Here is a 10,702-nt window from a genome sequence, read left to right on the forward strand (position 1 = left end):
AAACCTTAGTTAGAGTAGATCAGTTATCAAATTCTTAATCTCAAAGCTGCTTTCCATCTAGAAGACCCCAGGAAAGCAAGTGATTTTTCTTTAACAAGGGAGAAAAGTCAATCTCCTCCTCTCTCTCCATTAAAGTGAACCAGGATGTCTGGTACATTGATATTGTGTTTTACTGCCCAATAGAATCCTGATCCTGTATCTTCTTATCTGAGACCATGGCTGGTATTCTGATCCTGTGGTTTATTGTCATCTACTGAGGGTACCCTTGGTTGATAACTGACCCTGTCACCTAATTACTATCAGAAAGTATGGCCTCATAACACCCACTGTAAAGCCTTAATAACAACTTTGGCAGTCCTCCAATGCTTAATTGGCTTATAGTTAACAATTGTATATCATAGGCCAATTCATTTAGTTATCAAGGGTATAGATCCATAACCAGTTTACCTTTGAGAGATTCCAGTTGCCTGCTGATATTTTCTTTCTTTTTTTTTTTTTTTTTTATTATTGGCTCTTTGTGACTGTCACATCATGCACTCCAATCTCATGCACCTCCCACTCCCTTCCTACCTGCCCTCTACTCTTGCAATCTCCCCATCCCCAATAGAGGCTGTAGTGTCTCACAGTTTGTCCCACAGTTTACCCTTCTTTCGTCCACACTTCTTTGCTTCCAAAGGTTTATTGCAATGACTCATTGATCTGGTATGAGGCCTCTGGCTTCTGCTACTCTGTCAATACCGGATGGAACTTCACTGAGACTCCTCTTGCATATCTTGTTGTTGCCCAGTGTCATGGAGATCCTGTATCTTTGAATCTGTAGGGCTGGCCTCTTCATGCACGTTAGTAGTTCATCAGTGGAGTAGATGTTGGGGTGGGCCAATTCAAAGTGCTGGATCTGGGCACTTTGAGAGGTACCTGAGCTGCTCAGCCCACCAAATCTGTTCTCATACCCTTGGGACTGATTCACAAACAACATGTCCTAATCCCCACCACCCCTGGAAACTAGAGCCAGCTCTACCTTGCTGCCCAGGATTGGTACAGGCCTGAAAGGAACAGGCTAGCTTTACAGGTTTCTTTATAAATTCTATACCCCATGTTAAACTAATATCTCCCAGTACTTTTCCAGAAAGCAGGAGGTGAATTGAGACAAGCCCCACCCTGTTGCAAAGGAATGCGAAAGGTCCCCCACTGTGGAGGAGTGTCCAGATCTGCAGGAAGAGATAATGTTACCTGGTAACCAGTCCAGCCTTCACAGCTCCCCCACCCACATTGGGGCGGGACCAGATGGACTTGGCACCTAACATGAACCAATCATTTTAAAAGTCAACTACTCTACCCAATCCAGTGTCGCCAAGCTTGCAACCTCTGAGATTCCTGCTCTCCTTCCTTCAAAATCCTCAGCCTTCTGTCTCTCCTTGCTGTTCCTCGCTGGTTTTGTTGGGGGCAGCCCCATTGCACGATGGCTCAAATAAGTCTCTTGCTCTTGCATCGATGATTCGGTCTCCTGAGTTCTCTTCATTTCCGCCTGGAAATGGGGGTTCCCCTGGGCCTAACAGGCCCACTCTCTGGAGAGAGGAACAGGGCCAGTTCTCCCACTTCCATAGATGGCAAGAAATGAGGGAGGGAAGGAGAGCGTCTCTCCCTAATCCTCATGCCACCTCACAGCAGACAAGAGGCAGGGTCAGCTCTCCATGGCTCACCTGCAACTTCAGAAATGTGCTGTGCCTGCCCACACTCCTCAAGGCTGCAGCTGGTTAGGGGTGGGGTCAGCTCTCCTGCTCTCATGCCCTCAGGGCCAGCTATTTCACAATGCCCAGGCAAGAGGTGCAGCCAATTCTGCACAGCCCTCAGACATAGCCTTTCTACTCCCTGCCATCTGAAGTACAGTGACAGAGCTGTCATACCTGCCATGCCCCTAGGGGCAGCTGCTAATACTTTCATGCTTCCATAAATAATTAGAAACACCTGTTTTCTAATTATTGGATGAAATGAAGATTATACAATACGGATTTACTGCCAAATTCTATTCTTTGGCATATTATTTTGGGAGCATTAGTGCCCTTTTACGAATTTGTTGGGTAGACATGACTTCTTTAGCATCATGTGACTTACTAGATATTCTACCTAGTGTTTTTAATGTGTACAAGTGTTTGGCCTGTGTGTATGTCCTACCATGTGCTTACTAGGTATCCACAAAAGCCAGAAGAGAACATCAAATCCCCCAGAACTGCAGTTACAGATCCTATAAGCCACCAGGTTGGAGCTGAGTTTCAAAACTGGGTCCTTGGAAGAACAGCACTTCTATCCAGATTTAGATAATAATTAGAGGCAAACAACAGCCTTGACCTTAACTAACTTTATCATTTATGGAATGTTTTTCCTGAGAGAATATTTTGAAGTTATATATTATTCAATTTTTTTGTTGTTTGAAGGGATTGCTCAAAGGATAGAACCGAATATGACTCACAAAAACTAAAGTGAATGAAATGATTCCTAGTTATATTCCGCTGTACCCTTACATCAGCCTAGCCCAATCACCCTCAGAGAGGCTTCCTCCAGTAACTGAAAGAAACAGATGCAGAGACCAACAGCCAAAACATTAGGTGGAGCTCCAGGAACCTCACAGAAAAGGGGAGGAAGGATTGTAGGAGTCAGAGGGATCAAAAATACCAACTGAGCAGGGCTCATCCTAGTTCACAAAGACTCAACCGACAATCACCGACCCTATATGGGTCTGAACTAGGTCCTCTGGTTAAACATTATGGTTGTATAGCTTAGTATTCTTGTGGGGCTCCTAACAGTGGGAGCATGGCATGTCTCTGCCTCTTTTGCCTGCTTTTAAGATCCTTCTGTCTCCGTCTAATTGTAACTTGTTATTCTGTATTCAGTTGATGTCCCTGGGAGGCTCGATCTCTTTTGAAGGGAAATGGAGGAGGAAAATATCTGGGGTAGAAGGGATGCGGGGTGCGGCTTGGAGGAGTGTAGGGAGAGGAAACGGTGTTTGGGATGTAATGTATGAAAGAAGAATAAATGGAGAGAAGAGAGAAAGAGAGAGAGAGGACACCAAGAATAATTGTTTGTTATTCTAAATCAGATAACCTGTTTCTTATTTCCCTTAATACCCAAATGTCTTACCGTAGGTTCCTCAGGCTGCTTTGATTTTTTTTAAATGTGTGTGGGAGTACTGATAGCCACAGAGTACAGATAGCCACAGATACCAGAGGCATCAGCTCCCCATAGAGCTGTGGTCATAGGTAGTTGTAAGCTGGGAATCAAACAGGGATCTTTTGACAGATGATCATCTCTCTAGCACAACTCTGCCCACTTCTACCGTCTCAGATCCTCTTCATTTGTTTCCGTCTGCTCCAGCCATCACAGATTCACTGTTATTTTTCCAGCTCACACACACTGTTTTCTTCCCCATGATCTAGCAAAATTGCCACTCTCCACTCCTGGACCTCCTTCATCCTCATCTTGCCAGCACGCCATGTCTCGGGTCAAGTCTTATCCATCTGCCCAGTCACTCCCCACAATATAATCTGTTTGTATCATCTCCATAACACTCTCCAGCCTTTGAGATGAGCTTATTGATTTATTACCTGACTTCTAAACACACTGTCATCTCTGACACATTATCTGTCTTGTTCATCAGTTTATCTCCAAGGCACACGGCAAATTCTTAATAAACATTTTAAATGTTTCTTACTTGAATGCATAAGTACATGAAGCTAAGTTATCAGGCTTGTAAGACAAGCAAACAAGCCTCTACAGTATAAAAAATATATGAATGTTTTTGAAAATTTACTGCATTGTGTCCTATCATACCTAAAAGGTTTATTCATCCCTAAAAGATTTATTGGAAATGCTCGTCTTTGGAACTCCTGTGGTTCATCTGGAATCATAGGTCTCTTGTACTAGATTATAATTCTGTTTCTGTTTCTGGCAACCAAGAAACTTAGGATCAGGTTTTAAGACCTTGTTTCAAAAGACAGAAATTTATGGTAGATATTTGGAGTATTGTAGCCACCTCCTGCGTCACTTGTAACATTTATTTACATATCTGATGGTTTTAATGTTCTTATTTTATACTCTTTATGAATGCTACCTCTAAGCCTATCTGAAACAAGTTAGTAAAAACAACAACTAAATAAACCGTATGCCTATTTAATAGCAGTGAGCAGCATAGCTCAGGAGCCCATCTTTGCAATTCTTTCAAGTGCTCTTCACCTTAAAACCAAGGTGGCTTTTAAATTCCTCTGGCTATAAATCAAAATTTAATGAAATACTCGTGGTATATCATAATTACTTCATAACATTAATCCAACAAGATTTTAAGCACTTTGTGTGTCTCTAGTTATGTTTCCCCATGGTATTAAGGCTAGAATTTGTCAAATAATACATTTGCCCAAATAATCTGCCTAATAGACCTTTGCTAAATTCATGGGATGAACACATGACTTTACACGGCTTAAGACTCAATGAAAAGGTAAAACTGTCTTAAAGACTGTATACAGAAACACGATCGACCCAATCCTCTCCCTAGTCTGGAGCTATTCCTGTCCACAGTCAGGAGTTGAAGAACGCTTTCTACAATGGGGACCCCCTCCCCCACAAGAACAAAGAAAGCATCCGTTATACTCAACTACATAAATATCAAGAGACAGTCTGTGCCATGCTTCCAGGATGCACAACTCTGCCGGGCACAGATTCATCAACTGTGCAGTGCTTTTGTATTGATTCTAAAGTGTTTTTTGGATAAACTTTGAAAGCCATTTGCTGAGTGTAGGATTTTGTAGGCTTGGGGTTGTCAATACTCGTGTTTTGCTGCAATTAATAACTATATGCTCATGCACCTGTGGAGAAGATGAAGCGTCTTTCTAATTTCATGTTCAGCAATAAACATGAGCAACTGTCTGCATGATTCCTCTTTTGATTCCAGCTGCCAACAGCTTGGAAGGCTTTGAGTCCAGCTAACTCTACATTCACTCATTTGCTGGTGTCCCCATTTATTTTTCTGCCTAAATGGGTAGAGAAGTCATTTTGTTTAGCTCATTCAGATCTGTTGAGAAAGACACCAGCAAATCAACACCTGTCACTTTTCAGTAAACCCTAAGAGGAAATGGGCTTTGTAGCAGCTTTGCCTTGGCAGTACACAGCATGCTCAAGGGTTGCAGTAAATGCCTGGATTCTATAAAGCAGCCACCCCCTTACTCTAAAGCAGGGAGGGGCGTGTGACTGTGCGCCTATTATGGATATAATTAATCTAAATCACTCAGAAGACAATAAAATTTAATTATGGGTTCTTAGTTTCTAAGAACTCGCCAATTATTGTTAATAGGCTTTGCCTTGATCAGAGCTAGTGAGTTAAATCTGTTGAAGCTATTTTTCCAACAGTTAATGTCTTAAAAATCATTCTATCTTTAGTTGAGTGAGTGCAATACAGCATCACTGTGTGGTAGCAGACAAAATGCTATACTGACCTCAGTTTAGTGACATGTTTTGAAAACTGGTTTGAGGACTCCATTTCTGGATTGTTTTTATATAATTGGCATTTGAGACAATTCAGCTAGCCCTGCTGTCTGTCTTAAGTACTATATCCTCTCATCTTGGGGCAGTTGGATATCACCTTCTATGTTGATTTTTTTTTTTTTTAGTTAATCTGTGTCTGAGAACACACGCATGATAAAATATTTCAAAGTCCATTCTGATTTTATCAGCTCCTATAGTGATTCAATTCTGTTTTAATCCCTTTAGTGTGTATTAACAAGGGGGTTATGGATCTAATAATCATTGTATTAACAAAGGGCCAAGCTGTCCCCGGAAATCAACATTTTTGAAGGGCATTTAAGACTGTTCATCAAGTTTTTGTTGCATGCACGTACATTTCTGTGAGAGTCTTCATGAATCATCTCATTTAACTGAACTACACTTCTAAAAATGAGCTGTTGCTCCTCGATGACTGAGGAAACTCAAGGACTTTATATACCTTGATGAATGTTGTGTAGCAAGTCGCTCTGACAACAGACTCAAACCTGAAGGATCCAGGATCGTAACCATTAGCTCTCTCACTTAAGTAAAAAAAAAAAAAAAAAAAAAAGATAGGTGCTTGCAACAGAGGTTCTCGTTTCTTTAAAACATGCGTGTGCTTACTATTGCAAGGCAATGTGACCCATGCAAAGCTCTTAGGTGTGTCCACACTACGTGTATTTGCTTGCCTCTTAGGAAAAGAATGTTTAAAATGTTTGTAAGAGCCATGGTTATAGTCGGTTTCACTGATCTAGGGGGATGGTCAGAAATTCCTTCCTGTCTCTCTTTGAGGCTATATCCAGATAAGTGTTTTCTGAAATAATTCTGTTTTGCTTTTGAGTCAGTCAAAATTACTATCATCATAGCCCTTGACCCCTATTGACTTGAAAGTATCACCTAGCCTTTGACAACAAAATATTACTTTGTGCAGTAGGGAAGCTGGGTGTGTCTTCCAACAAGGAGAAGGCCGCCGACCCACTGATGGTGAGATTTTCGTTGTGAATGATGATTATTGCTGGGGTGGTAACTGGACAAGGACTTCCACAAGGAAACAGTGTAAATTGTCTGTGGGTTATCTAACTGGAGTCAGGCAGTGCGATTAATTAAAGATGTCTGTAAATTCTTAGCTGAGCCTCTCTGTGAAAGGAGGAATTTAATTCCTTTCCCCTTAAATCTGACTCGCTTAGTAGTTGAAATGCTTAATCCTAACCAGTGCCTTACAAAGGAGTGATATCCTGAGAGTTCTAAAACAGATCCTAAGAAGATACTGCCTTCCCTGGGGCGCCCTGACATGCTCACTCTGATAAAAGCCAGTTGCCATGTGTTGTCCCAGAGCCTGCTTTATTGCAGACTTCAATTGAAGGCACTCTGGCCAAAACCCTGTTGAAGCTATCTTGGGTCTTTGGGGGGAGAGTTATTTTGATTTAGGGTTTTGTTATTGTTGTTGGGTTTTGGTTGTTGTTGATGATGTTGTTTGATTCGGTTTGGTTTGATTTTGAGAGGACAACATCATAATTTAGTTAACTTTGAACTCACTATGTAACTAAGGATGACCTTTGAACTTCCAATCCTTGTGGACTAGAATTCCAATCCCTAGTGCTAGAATTACAGAAGTGTGCTACTAAGCCCCATTTACACCATGCTGGGTATCCAATCCAGGGCTCTCTCCGTGCTAAGCTAGTGCCCCGCCACCTGAGCTACAGTGTCAGCCTCACCTTGGATTCTTCAAAGACCAGTGAACTGACAATTTACCTCTACCAATACCACAGAGAAGAACCATGCAGGCAAGCTGCTGCAAAATTCGGAGCCCTAGTTAACAACATGACGTTCTAAGCCACTATGGTCTGCTGCGGTTAGTTCTGTAGTGATGGAAACAATAGCAGAGTGCGTCATGTGACTGGCGCAGGGAAATCAGACCTTACATTCTGCTTCTGTTTTCACACAAGCTCAAGTTCCCAGGCCATAGTGACACTCTCACACCCACTGCCAAAAATCACTTCCATGGAATCCACTGAAGTCAATGTGGCTCTTTGATGTCTGCCATACCTGGGCCCTTAGTGTATGTCTCAGGTAACATCAAGCATGGGCTTGTGTTGCTCGCTACGGTTCTAAAAGCACTTTCTACCCTCCGTGTCCAGTGAAAGACCTTAAGATGACACAGCTTCAGTGTATCACTCCTATTTTCAATGTCTTCACAAGTTACCAAAGCCTATGAACTATGACACAGAGCTAAGTATTCAGCCAGCTCTTCCTTTGTTTCTTTGTCCGTAACCTCCTTCTTCACCGCTTTGATCTGTCTGCTGCTCTGGTTTACTCTTTCCTGTGCCACTTTAGCTCCCCCAACTCAAGCCAACTCAGTCGCTTCTTCTCTCCCCTAAGTTCTGCGTGGCTTCGGGCAACTACTTCACTTCACCTTATATTTGTATAGATTAAAAAATGCTGTAGAAATACAAATAAGTTTACATAATGAAAATGCTAGCATTACATTGGATAAAGTGCTCAAACTATGTTCACTATAGTTATCTATTATCCTTTAGGCTATAGCAGCCAAGTCACATCAACAGCACTTGGCTGCCAATTGCAATGAACTACAACACCTTCCCATAAAAGGAAACTCTGCATTTCCCTTTAGTACTACCTCCGCCACAGAAAACTTTTCCAGTGAAAATAACTGCAGTGGAGAGAAAATTCCCACCACGCTACCCTGTGAAGGAAGAAGGGCAGTTGCTAGGTCCATCAGACACTTTCTTATCAATCTGACAGTCAAGAAATCCACACTTATGGCAAGTAATCTAACCTTTGGGCCTCATGACTTTGTTCAATAAAACTATATTATTTCTAGTGAGTATACCAAAGCTATTTAACCTGATCTTGTAGAATAGAAAATCTCCAAATTGTCTAATTTGTTAAAGAATCATAATTTACATTTTTAATGTCCTTAAACAATTTTCCATTCAGGAATCTCTAAATATTTTTTCTTTTTAAATTATTTTTAATTTTATATAAATTACAGGTTATTCACTTTGTATCCCAGCTACAACTCTCTCCCTCATTCCCTCTCAATCTCACCCTCCCTCCCTTATCTCCTCCCATGCCCCTCTCCAAGTCCACTGATATTGGAGGTCTTGTCCCCTTCCATCTGACCCCAGCCTATCAGATCTCATCAAGACTGGCTTCATTTTTTTCCTCTGTGGTCTGGCAAGGCTGCTCCTCCCTCAAGGGGAGGGAATCAAAGAGGAGGCTACTGAGTTCATGTCAGAGGCAGTCCCTGTTCTCTTTACTAGTGCACACACTTAGAAAATGAGCTGCCATGGGCTCCATCTAGGTTATCTCCATGAATGGTCCTTAGTTGGAGTATCAGTCTCAGAAAAGACCCCTGGACCCAGATTGCTTGGTTCTGTTGCTCTTCTTGTGGAGCTCCTGTTCCCTCCAGGTTTTTCTATGTCCCCTTTCTTTCATAAGATTCTTCACAATCTGCCCAAAGTTTGGCTATGGGTCTCAGCATCTGCATTGATAAACTGCTGGGCAGAGTCTTTCAGAGGCCCTCTGTGATAGGCTCCTGTCCTGTTCCCTGTTTTTTTCCCTCCTCCGATGTCCATCCCATTTGCCTTTCTAAATGAGGATTGATCTTCTTATCCAGAGTCTTCCTTCTTTAGGTATACAGATTTTAGTATGTTTATCCTATATTGTATGTCTAATATCCACTTATAAATGAGTATATACCATGTATGTCTTTCTGCTTCTGAGATGCCTCACTCAGGATGATCTTTTCTATTTCCCACTATTTGCCTGCAAATTTCATGATTTCCTTGTTTTTAATTGCTGAGTAGTATGCCGTTGCATAAATGTGCCACAATTTCTGTATCTATTCCTCAGTTGTGGGACATCTGTTTTGTTTCCGGATTCTGACTATCACAAATAAAGCTGCTATGAACATGGTAGAGCAAATGTCCTTGTTGTACACTTGAGCATATTTTGGATATATGCCTAGGAGTGGTACAGCTGGATCTTGAGGTAGCACTATTCCTAGTTGTCTGAGAAAGCACTAGATTGATTTCCAAAGTGGTATATTCCCACCAGCAATATTTTAACATTGCACTAATTTTACATTTATAAAGTATCAGTAATAACCACATGAAACCCTTCTTTTAGGAATCTTTTACTTCCAATATACAATAGAAATTCAATCTAACACACATTTATTGAGAATCCACCTCTTTCTACCCCAAGTGTACAGCTACTCCCTGGGTAGCTGCATCCAGATCAGCAGTTCTCAACTGGTAGGTCTCAACCCCCTGGAGTTCAAATGACCCTTTCACAGGTGGCCACATATCAGATATCCTGCAAATCAGATATTCATTACAATTCATAACAGCGGCAAAATTACAGCCATGAAGTAGCAACAAAATAATTTTATGGTTGGCGGTCACCACAACATGAGGGGGTCAGAGTGTTAGGAAGATCTGAGACCCACTGCTCTAGGTGTTCTGCAGAGTAATAATAGCAATCACAATGGCTAACATGTGTTTGAGCTTTCTCTGTACCCAGCATGAATCCAAGTTCGTTATACTAATATTCTCTCAGTCCACTGTCACAATAAGCTTGTGGGAAGGGGCCATTGTCCTCATGCAATAAGAGAAACTGAGATAGGAAATACAAGCAACTCACTGATACCAAGCATCAGAGCATTGATTCACAGTCAGTAAAAAAATTCTCTTCATCCAGCTGCTAATTACTTACACGCCTAAAATATAATCACTTTCAGCAAGCTCTAGCTTCCCAGCCTGTTAGGGGCCACAGCACAACTGTGGTCTCTCAAGCACCCACACATTCATCCAAAGACTACAAGGCATTTCCTGCTACCAGACACCATTTTAAAGTTTGTTTCTCGTTCCTATTATATTTCTAGAAAACTCCAAACTCTCTCTCTCTCTCTCTCTCTCTCTCTCTCTCTCTCTCTAATAACCCTGGCACCTAATTTCTTCACCACCAATTCTGATTCATTAATTTTCTTTTCCATAATGAAAGAGTCTTACAAAACTTCAAAAATAATTATGTTGCCTTTTAACTTAAATATGTCAATGACTTCTTGGTCTTGGAAAAACGTTAATTCCTTGACATAGCTTACAGGGCTCTTGTGAGATAGTCCTATTTTCCTGGCTTCTCTATCCACCCT

The 10,702-nt window shown here is 41.5% G+C and overlaps 1 non-coding gene across 1 annotated transcript; it reads right to left on the reverse strand.

Annotated features, from left to right (window-relative positions):
- Positions 1–1,791: 1,791 nt before the first annotated feature.
- On the reverse strand, positions 1,792–1,926 carry LOC129684098 (small nucleolar RNA SNORA17). The gene has a single exon (XR_008721280.1). It is a non-coding gene; the product is annotated as a small nucleolar RNA SNORA17 (small nucleolar RNA).
- Between the last annotated feature and the right edge of the window lie 8,776 nt (positions 1,927–10,702).

This window comes from Psammomys obesus, unplaced genomic scaffold (genome assembly GCF_907164565.1).
Source record: "Psammomys obesus unplaced genomic scaffold, mPsaObe1.curated_primary_1811, whole genome shotgun sequence".
NCBI classification, from domain to species: Eukaryota; Metazoa; Chordata; class Mammalia; order Rodentia; family Muridae; genus Psammomys; species Psammomys obesus.